Source organism: Zea mays, chromosome 9 (assembly GCF_902167145.1).
Source record: "Zea mays cultivar B73 chromosome 9, Zm-B73-REFERENCE-NAM-5.0, whole genome shotgun sequence".
In the NCBI taxonomy this organism is placed as follows: domain Eukaryota; kingdom Viridiplantae; phylum Streptophyta; class Magnoliopsida; order Poales; family Poaceae; genus Zea; species Zea mays.
The window spans coordinates 70,145,573-70,157,747 of NC_050104.1; positions in this window are offsets into that span (position 1 = coordinate 70,145,573).

A 12,175-nucleotide genomic window follows, 5' to 3' on the forward strand; every position below is an offset into this window, starting at 1 on the left:
TCTAGCCCCTCAGGTCCTAGTGTATGTGCTTGGCTTCTAGAACCATGATGTTTACTATGCGGGTTTCGAATGGTTCCCTTCTGTCATTTTGTACATGTCTTGTATTGATAACTAAGGGTGGCCTACATGCACTTTTTCATATGGAGGGGACCCAAAATAAATGATGAAGGAGGTGCCCAATGACTGGATGAAAGACTAGTTGAGGTCATTGAGCCCGAAGGTTGTGGCTTCAACTCTTCATATTATTCACCATATATTGACCTTCTATGACGTTTTGTTGGTATCATAAGCGTCATAGAAGGTGCGTAATTAAAGGTCTTCTGTGACGAAACATAATAAATAATGACGTTCCTAAGAATATTCCTCCTTAGGAACGTCATAATTTTTTATGTTTCGTCACAGAAGACCTTTAATTATGCACCTTCTGTGACGCTTATGATACCATCAAAACGTCATAGAAGGTCAATATTCTTGATATGAAGATGTATTGATGACTTCATTCAGTTGTGTTGTTTGAATAACAGTTGCGAGTTATTTCTATTTTTGTATGGTTATGAGGCAAGTCTTCGTAATGTGGCCTTTATTTTATCCACAAAAACAATAGAGCTTTCTTGGTTGTGCGTTAAATCTTCCTCCAAAGATTCGACCACATCTTCCTCCTCTTGAGGTTGGTGGGTGGAAATTGCTCTATGAAGATTGTTGTTGTGTCCCTGATTCTTGGGATTGGCGATGTTGCCCTTGAGTCTGGCTAGGATTGTCTTCATTTTGATTTTGGTTGTGAATGCTTTAGATGTGCCTTTGATGGAATCTTCCTCTGGAGGCCCTAGCAACTTCCATATACCTCTGTGCTCCATGATTCATTGTCGAAAATTGTTTTCTGCCCTAATGTATTCATCCACCTTTTGTATCAGCTTCTCCAAGGAATGAGGAGGCTTCCTTGCTAAGTACTGAATGGTTAGGCCTAAATGAAGTCACTTGATCATTGCTTCAATTATAATGTCATCTTGCATGCTTGGTTCCTGAGCCCATAGCCGAAGGAATCTTCGAACATAAGCTTGGCAATACTCATCTTGTTCTTGTGCACACAGGAACAAAGCTTGCGCAATTATGGGCTTTGTCTAGAATCCTTGAAAGCTGGTATGAAGGATGTCCTTGAGTTTCTACCATGATGAGATGGACCCTAGCCGAAGCGAATCGTACCATGTTTGTGCCACATCCTTGACTGCCTTGACAAATGAATTTGCCATGACTGTTGAGTTGCCTCCATATGAGCATATGGTGGCTTTTTGGATCATGAAAAATTTATTCATGTCTTCATGGTGAAAACCCCTCTGATGGTGTGTGTGCTTTGGTAACTCATCTTGATGTGTCATGTGGCGCAATTTCTCATATGCTTCATCTATTTGTTGCTATAGCTCAGTAACCCAAAGCCTATTTTCCCCTGTTTTCTTGACCTGCTATTTTATAGCTTCGAGATTCTGGATCTCCACATCAAGATCATATTAAGGTGGGAGCTATGTGGTTCTATTTTTGCCCTTTCGTGCTTCAAAGGACAATGCTTTGTCAGTCTGGTTGTAGTCTATGGGAGCAAGAAAAGAACCATCACCCATTGTCTTCTTCGGAGGCATGACGAAGAAGGACTTGTGGACATGAGTTTGCCGGAGGTGGGCGCCAATATTGGTCACCTGAGGGGGGACCAAAACCGGGCAACATGATTAAAAGTAGGAGACCTTCATCCTTTTAATCTACTAGAAGGCAGATTATAATAAGAAGATTATGAAAATAATGTGACTCTATAACAAAGAAAAAGTTTTTAGGAAGATTATAGCAAATACTATTGCGTCATTTTATTACTTCTTCTATATCACATATATTCACAAATATACCTTCATGTGAAGAAGTAGAAGTATGAAGATGAAGAAGATACAATTTCGTAGTTGCAGGAAATCTAGCCTCGGCTTTGTCTTTCCGAGGAAAAAAGGTGTCTGAGTGCATGGCACTGTACCTCTATTTATAGTGGTGGTTCGCAGTACATCCTCGTATGAAATTACATTCGTAACCTAAGTTCCTATAAACTTGTACTACAAACCCTATAGGGGTAAAGCTGTCATTTCCCTTTGTAGACGTGTTGAGCACGCTTCCCTTCTTGTTCATTCCTGCTTCAACATCGGTGTTGCTTAGACGAAGGCATCTCCTTCGTTCATCACTGCGAAGCTTTGCTACTAATCCAAAACATGTCTACTTCATGATTATTTATGCACCTCCTTAGAGGAAGGTTCCAAATGAAGGTTTACCTCTATCAGTGTTTCGGGAGACTTGAAACATGCTCTAAAATGATTGAGTATACATTTTTTGAGGACATTCGGCAATACAGCCCTTAACAGGTGCTAAGGTAGTACCACGACCGGCGAGTACGAGGACATGCCTTCAATGTAGGGGAAATGGTGGTATGACTCATCCAAAGCAACAAATACTATCACAAACTGTCACTCACATGGGACGGACCCTATATCATCACAGAAATACTCAGGATAAGTATTTACAACCTCTAGATGGTCGACATGCAAGTTTTCTTCAACATGTGGAGCATCGAGCAGATGTGTCGCTTTTACCCATATGAAGGAGTCTTAGGCCCCATCGCCCAAACTATTATGTTTGAAAGTGCCTCTTTTCCTTTAAAAATGTACTAGGGCAATGGAGATGCGGCAAGACCTAATGACCGACCGTTCCCCAAAAGAATGGGCCAAAAGGCTCCCCACTTATAGGGTCAAGGGCTAACCAGATAAGAAGAGATATGGGACTGTTCATGCCCCTATGACCCATTAGTAGCCCTAGGGTTCAAAGGATGTCCTATCGAAGGGTCCAACATCTACCTGGGGGCAAAGTAGTTGAGTGAGGGATGGTATGGATCAAACTAAAAATGCCCCAACAAGGTCGAGGGGCATCCCGACTAGTGTTTGAGTCCTGACTTTGGACCCATGGTTATTTCCCTAAATAAAAGCACTAAAGTTCTTGCGATCAATTGAACGATTCCAAGAACTATATGGGAACAAGTTAGGATTTTTTTATGGCTAGTGACTAGTTGATCCATCAGACCACTCCAAAAGGGGCTAGGGCATCACTCGAGCAAACTCATTTGTAGCTCACCAGACTCCTCACTTTGTACCATCAAGGCAAAATAGAGGCGTGGTCCAACCAAGCTATCTCTAAGCAAAAGAGACACAGATGAGATGATGTTACAAAGGCAAAACAACCTCCTGACTAACCCTCTACGATGAGCGGAGGCTCAAGGGTCACCATCACAAATCAAGATCAAAAGCGTGACCGCAGAGAACGCTTATGACCGAAGACCCTACAAGCAAATCCATGGTTTCCTCAGAGACTCAGGGGATAGACTCACCAAGTTTGTCGCACGTCCTCGATAGTAGAAGAACCTCTGGGGAGCACTTGGGCTCCACCAAAGGCTCGGGGGCTACTGTTGAGATCGAATATCATATGTATAGAATAGACTAGGGTAATCCTAGAACAGATCCACTCCTCGCTTCACCGAACCTTGAGTCTCTCGAGGGGTCAAGACGTAAAAGCACCCTCCAAAAAGGTTCGCTTTGCCTGATCCTGTGGTTGGAATGGGCCACACCCAAGTTCCCTAGTCTAGAGCCTTCAAAGTTGTACTAGAGACCATTTTGAAAATGAGTATGTGTGGATCATACTCTAGTACAAAAGGAGATATGCCTGAACAAAGGTGTTGCCTATCACAACACGAGCACTAGAACCAGACCAACCACTCCATCGTCAAAAAGTCAACAAAGAATGACAGGTAAACCAGATGTGAGATAAGACGACACCTAACGATGGTTGTAGTGTTGCCATAGAACCTTAGAAGAAGGAAGAGTCATCTATCGGAGTTCACCCGTCAGCAAGAACATCGAAGGACATGAAGCATATGATAATGCCTGACCTCATAAGATTGCATCTTCTTGACCTATACAAGGAAGAGGAGAGTCCTAGTCTAGGGCACGGGCAACAAGAGCACAACAATTGCATGCACTTGTAGTCCACGAAGCACCTAACACCACAAACTTTCTTAGCCAGAGGCTTGGGTATCCAGCCCTCCCTCGACTCATTTTGTAATTTTCCCCATTGCAAATCGAGTGTAGGGTATACGAGATACCCGACTTAACATAGGGACATTCGAGCCAAACCAATATAAAAATCTTGTGTCTCCCTCGCTCACCATTCGCACCAGACGCACGAAGTACTCAGATACACTAGCCTGGTGATTTTTTTAGAACACCGATAGTAATACCATTCAATACTCTTTATATTTGAGCATTGTGCAATAATATGATATTTGTGTAATCGTTGTATGCGTGATTTTGATCCTAGCACGTAAATGATTCACATTCGGTTCACCTTCTAAAACTGGGTGTGATACCTTAATAGAGCAGGGCGGTGTGGGTGCAATGGTGACCAGGGTGGTGAGTAACGACGAGAGAGAGAGAGAGAGAGAGGGAGCGAGCAGTGGCGGACGCGGGCGAAGGCGTAGGCGTGGGCAAACGCCTTTATAAGGCTTATTTTCGACGGCTGACGTGATTGTAAAAAATAAGCCCTTTATTTTTAACTGTTGACACTAGGCTACTAACAATAAGTTATTTTTCAGTTGGTGACAATGGACCGCTAAAAATAAATATGTTCTTTCCGGCGCAAGTGACCGCTAAAAATTAACTTATTTTCGATGGTTGACACGCCGTGGAAATTAACAGATTTTTTTGGTGGCCTGTTATGAGTTACTGAAAATAAATCAATTTTCTGGTGCTACTGAATAGGCCACCGAAAGTTATTAAAGCCACCGAAAGTTCCTAGATTTCCTGTAGTGTTGAACCTGAATAGTTCATTTCTTCGGCCGAATTTTATTTAAATATTGTCATTCTCTATTTATTCGCTAGAAACATAAAAGGCCAAGTGCATATAGATACAGGGAAGTTATTAGAGGGTGGAGAGACGAAGCTATTTTGGCTCTGAAATAAGAATCTAGGTAGTAAAATAACTTTTGAAGATGCTCCAAAGCCAATAATAATGCCAAACCGTCTAGTGCCACAGATTTTGTGGACAACGAGAGATTCCATGCCCAGATGTCATGCCCACTTGGCACTTGCTATGGGGACAAGGAAGCAACCACATGCACTCACAGATATTGGCTATATAGGTAGGTACATCAAATAGCATCGGTCCTTTGCAAGATATGATAGTCGTGTGGGATCTCAATTTTCGACTAGATTCGATCAATTATATATTAGTCCTGTAAATTGATCTCCAGATAAACAGGCATCGAAAAAAAACATTCCTACTTTATTATACATGGTCATATATAATCTTATTCAAGTTATTCAGTTTACTCGTAAGAGAATAAATATTCTCCACGTGTTGCTGCACGATGGTCATGATTAGCACCAAATGGGAGCAGAATATGCCATTACGAACATACTACAAGGTTGAACAATGTCCAGCTCAAATTGGTGGTTTCTTATTGGTATCTTCTAAGCCAGATGAGGGCCCAAGCGACTCAAGAATGGCGTCTGACAGACACATATGCAGATGTACTTATCTCTGTTATGACTATAAATACAGATGTAGACGAGTCCGATACGGACGTCGGCGACGGTGGTAATATATACTTCTCGAAATATTAATAACAGGAAGAAGTCCATTTTACAACCTTAAACTAGTCCGGTCATTCTATTTTCGACGTCCGAGACTATAAAAGGATATTTGAATGCATTAGAGCTAATAGTTAGTTAGTTAAAAAATTGCTAGCGAAATTAGTTAGCTAATAAATAGTTAGTTATTAACTATTTACTAATTTACTAAAAAAATATCTAACAACTGAACTATTAGCTAGAGTGTTTGGATGTTTCTAGCTAATTTTAGCTGCTAACTATTAACTGTAGTGCATTCAAAAATCTCCTAAAACTAGACACTTTAATAGTGTGTTTGGTTCAGGAGTGGAGAAGAATAGAGTGGCTCTATTCCCTTTTTTTGATGTTTGGTTTACAATAAAAGAAGAGTTGAATGACTCATGTAATCTCCATAAGAAAATTTACCATAAATAGTTAGAATGCTCCCGCTCTACAAAAACGACCGAATGCGAGCGCTCTCTCGGACAGGAGCACTCTCCTCCCTCTCCTACCTTCTACACTCATATAACACTCCAACCAAAGAGAGAACGGAGCGGCTCCGCTCTATTCTACTCTTCAACCAAACAAAACATGAAGCGGCTATGTTCTGTTTGCCAAACACGGAATGTAAGGGTGTGTTTGGTTGGAGAGTCAAGTTTCTTGGGATGTGTAGTTTAATTAGGGATTCAATTGATGTTAATAAGGTTATGGTTTCATGCGAAGAAGTTTATTTGTTGTGATTCGATTAACGAGTCGTTAAATTTTAGGGATTAGATTAAAGCATTTGTTTATTAGTATGTTTCCATGACTTTAATTTTTGGGGATCCATTCCCTAGTTGCGTTTATTTGACATGCTCCTCCATAGTTTACTATGGATGTTTTGGGTACTATGCAATTTAGGTTTCACTCCAGTTGGAGTTCATACAAGGAGGAAAAAGCTGCAATACTGTTAGGGTAGTGAGACATTATCTTACATTGACGAAGCAAGATTTCATTATATGAATTTGTTGAACACTTGAAGGACCACTCCATTGTAGGGAAGGGTACACTACTACACTAGTCATTTCCTGGAATGGAGCTTAAAAATAGCCTATGAGCAGTAGTGGATGACAAGGCCTTCATGGACATCATGAAGTACACACGTGAAGATTGCATAGATGACACATATGTGGAGGGTTCAAGTATGAAATTTAGATGACGAGGATTCATAAGGTGAAAAGAGTGACTATGAGGTCGAGATGGAGGAAGGGACCGAGGATAGCTCTAAAAAGGGAATGATGGATTGAAGGTTGACAATGATGTTGTTAAAGATGCTGACATGGACTTAGGTTTAGGCTAATTAGCCATTAGACAACATAGTGAAAAAGTTCAGAATGACATTAAGGCTATGAGGACATTCTACAGTCCTAGCTATGTTCATGGCCGGCTTAATACTGTTGTTGCCCAACGTCTTGCTGCCAATTTAGGTATGAACTCCTAAGGACGATGGATTTGTTCCTAGTGATGATGAGTCCTCAAGAGAAGACAAGGAGCAACTGATATTATTAAGACGTTTAAGCAGATCAAGAAGAAATTTAAATATGAGGAGTCTGCACAGCCGGATGTTGTGTCAGCAGAGGGTCCTAAAAACCAAATATGTGATTGCACTATCATAAAGTGTTAGAGTGTTTATGTACTAGTCCTTATTATGCTCTCTCGGGAACTTCTGGGCCTTAGGACTCATGTTAGCTGGCCCATTAGGACTCATTCTCGATGACTTCTCGCATTATTTGTGGACTTTTCATTTACGACAGAAGTCGGACACTTATCCCACCCTTTCTCACTTCTTCGCTTAGGTATCCACTGAAAGTCGCCTAGAGAGGGGTGAATAGGCGAAACCTGTAAATTATAAACTTTGAACACGAACTTTACCCAGGGTTAGGATTAGAAACAAATTATAGTGAATGAGGAGTGTGGAAGAGAGTTCTTCTTTCTATGAGTTGCTCAATCAATGCGGATGACTTTGGGAGCTAACTCAAAAGATTGTGAGCAAGAGAACTTAGAGAGAGGGAGAGAGAGAGAGAGAGAATCAAATCGTAGAGTAATAATCAACACAAATGAACACGGCGATTTGTTTCTCGATGTTTGGTTCCAATGAACCTACTCCCTGTTGAGGAGGCCACGAAGGCCGGGTCTTTTTCAACCCTTTCCCTCTCTCAATCGATCAGCTAGATCGATTGAGGGCTTCTTCTTAATCTCAAGGATCACAAAGACCACGTAAGGATCACCACACACTTAGGTTTCTCTTGCTAGCTTTACAGATCACTTAGAGAGTTTAGAAGGAGATGAAGAAAGTACAATTAAAAAACAAGCAACAAGAGCAACAAATGAAACTCGAATCACACTCTCTCAAGTCACTAATCACTATTGATCAATTGTCTTAATTGTGGCACTTGGAGAGGATTGGAAGCTTTGAATGTGTCTTGGAATGAATTCCTTGCTCTTGTATTTAATGTGGATGTATTGAATTCTTGGGTGTGCTGAATGGAGGTGGTTGGGATTGTATTTATAGCCCCCACCTCGATTATAGCCATTGGACATAAAGCAGCAGCTTTATGTCGATGGGCGCACCGGACAGTCCGGTGCCTGCCACGTCACTCAATCGTTGGGACCTGTAGCAGTTGACCGTTGGATCCACCTGCCCCTGTGGCGCACCGGACAGTCCGGTGCGACCTGACCGTCACTGACCATTTCTGACCTGGTTATAGTCGACCGTTGGCGAAGTTGACCGTTGGCCGTGGGCTCACCGGACAGTCCGATGAATTATAGTCATGGATCGCTGAGTTTTCCCAAGGGTGGCATGTTCGTCGGGCGCACCAGCCTGGGCATCGGACACTGTCCGGTGTACACCGGACAGTCCGGTGTACCGCTGGCTGGTGCAAGTCTGATTCGCCCCATATTTAGAGAAACGACCCAAGGGTCCATTTTCCTTACAGATGTATATGAACTTTATGCACCTAAGAAAAGATCAACTAGGCAAACTAGTTAGTCCATAAGTTTTGTGATGGTCGTCAAACACCAAAATCGATTATAGAAGATAGTTGAGGCCATTTCCCTTTCAATCTCCCCCTTTTGGTGACTGATGCCAACACAAAACAAAGAAAATACAAAGTATAGAAATGTAGCTAGTTTGCATTTTGACAGATGTGCATAAGTTACTTTGAAATGAAAGCAGATTCTAAGTATGTATGACTCTTTTGATATAGTTAACATTTTGGCCTATTAATTTCTCCCCCTTTGGCATTAAGCGCCAAAAATAGAGAAATCGAGAGGTCTTTATCAAGAAAGATATGAAAGTAAAAACATGAGTAGGACAAAGGATACTGACAAATATGGAGCAAAATCCTTGACTTTGCCTAAAACTCCATTTCCCTTTCAATTCAAAATTAAGTATAGAAATACTCTTGGAAGCACATTAGTCTTAGCTTTGGCACAAGAAGAATAAGAAATATGCATTTGTACAAAATGAAAAAGATATGACATGATCAAAGGTATAAAAATGAGCAACGTGTGCAAGATTTCAATAAAAGTTTCAAGAATTTAAGATATTTAGTTCATTCCTAAGCTTGCTAAAAGTCTTTTCATCTAGGGGCTTGGTGAAGATATCGGCTAACTGGTTGTGGGTGCTAACATAAGCAATTTCGATATCTCCCCTTTGTTGGTGATCTCTCAAAAAGTGATACCGAATGTCTATGTGCTTTGTGCGGTTGTGTTTAACAGGATTATCTGCCATGCGGATTGCACTCTCATTGCCACATAGGAGAGTGTTACACACGGGTTTTCGGGGCACCAAAACCCGGGCGCGAAATAATCACCAGGTGTGCTGCGACCAAGTCTCACACATATGATGAATCATGGTACAAAAACGAATGTCACATCTTTACTATATAATAGGAGTTCTGAACAAAATAACTAAATAATTACATCATAAGGAGACAACGATCAAGCAACCCAAAGTTGACTGGGAGACGGCGATCTAGACCTCTCGTGAACTCATCACAGCAACCTTCATGCGCCTCATCCTGCGGTACCTGTTTGACCAGTGGGGGGTGTGAGACAGCAAGAGTGAGCTCACATACGTTCATCTCTCAACAAGTTGTGGGGAATAATGTGCATGAACTTGCCAAAGGTGGGAGGCCATGTGAAGTGTAAGGCTTACCAAAGAGGATGGTTGAAGCTGAGCATTGGTTTAAAGTTGGTCAAAATTTTATTAGCAGTTACTAAGTATAAGTAAATACCAACCCAATTAAGTAGTAGAACAAAAGTGATAACAACACCCGCAATGTGATGCATATGACAAATTGAATTTAGTTCCGTAAATTAATCATGTGAGTGTTCAAGTTGCTCATGACCGTGAGCACGGCTAGTATACCAGATTTACACTATGTAGAGGTTGCGCATCTTTACCCACAAGTCATGTTACCCATCTGCCAAGGGATCGCGACTTCCCATACACCTCTACCGAGGAGGCGAGGTAGGGTAACACTACGAGGCCTTTACAAAGTTCCACTAGCTTCAGAAAACCCGCTACAATTTCTAGGAAGCTCCATTGCAGGGACCCCTCGCCTGACCGCCATCGCAGCAAAACCAACCCAAGAGCCTCCCTACACTGACCACTCCCCTACTGCCCTTGCCCCTTTCGGGTAAGGTAGTCCTCCACTAGCTTTCCTAATTAGTCAGCCAAGGGCGTCCCATACCACCCTTGTGGTAGCACTGTTTTCCCGGGTGGTTCTCCATGTTCCAATTAACATAATGATCTTATCATGAATAGTAAATAACAAACTGATAATAAAAGTGTGATCATGAATAATGTATATCTCCATACCCAAAACCACATAAAGCAATAGCAAAAACTACCCAAATAGTTCAGGGGTAAACAAGGTAAAAAGATAATCAGACTAGGGTGACCTATTGGGTCCTATCAAAATTAAACCTATGCTTGATAAAATGATCATAGAGAACATTATTGGGTAAATAAAAGTGATCAAGGGCACAACTTGCCTGAGACTTGAGATTCCAGGTACCAACTTGCTCTTCAGATTCTCGTGATCTCACTGCTAGTCGTAGCAATACATAAAAACATGGTATAGACGACATTAACATCACACCAAACATAAGTACAAACTGCATAATAATAATGTACGCGTTGCTACGAGGTCATGGGATCGAGAACCACCAAGATCGGAGTTACGGTTAAAGAGTTATGATTTATGGAAGATCTATGTGATTAAACTGTATTATAAATTGATTAGTATACACATATGAGAGAATATTCTATGAATAATTAATTCAAATTTAATTTTAATTATAACTTAACTAGATATCATATTTTAATCAAACTATAATTATGGATAGGTTAACTTCGATTAGAGGAGTTAATCTATTAAACATAGGCTAGACAAATTTATAATAACAAAAGTATGGGGTGTGATAAATGTTAGTGTCATACTATACAGATGATATTATTATCAATCTAACACAATTTGAACGGATCAAATCGGAGTTACGGTCCTCTAGTTATGAATTTCTGGAGTTATTTAGTACCTAGAATAGAGTAATTCAAGTGAATAATTTTAAATCAATTTTCATGGCTAAACAAAGGTACTAGCTGATAAACAATGTTAAAACAAAATTAATGCAATTGAAACGGATTAAAAAGGAGTTAAAATGGATTTTCTATAAATTAAATAAGTTTCTAGATTTATTTTTATATTAAAAATCATTTTCTGCCATTGATTTATACTAAACCGAGCTCAAATCTAACTTCTGAAGAAGCCAGGGGTTATTTTGCAATTTCCAGAGGCTTAGGTGTACAAATTCTCTATAACCGAGGATGGAGGGTTGGTTTCTGGAAAGTGTAAGGGCTCTTTTGCAATTTTGTCGCGGCCGAAGGGGTATGAACAATTCCTAGCCATCCGATCAAACACTAGCGGCCCAGATTAGATGCACAATGCCTACCAACCGGTACGCGATCTCTACCGTAGAATCGTGGATCTAGGGTCATGACACGCAGACACCTAGAGCCACACTGATCTAATCCGACGGCCTAGATCAGAACACAGCACATCGAAGCGTTAACTTCTAATCTCTACCGTCCATTGCAGATCTAACGGTCCCCAGTCCTCCCCTTTTAAATCCGTGCGTGATCACAGCCATACGTTTCGCGATCAATGGTTCAGATTCATCCCACCACAACAGATGGCTGGATCCAACTCGAACCGTCCATTACACGATCGATGATGGCGCGGTCATCGTCTTCCTTCAGTTGTGTCGAACGGCGGAACATAGTCCGCATGACCGATGCCCACCGGAGTCCCACCCTGGCGCGACACCACAACAATGCGCCCCTAGATTGATCCCACATGATCACTAGCCCAAGGCAAACCGAGTGGGGAAGGACTTACCAGATGTTTGGCAACAGAGAGTAGATGTCCACGCACCACATAGATCCACGGCCAAGT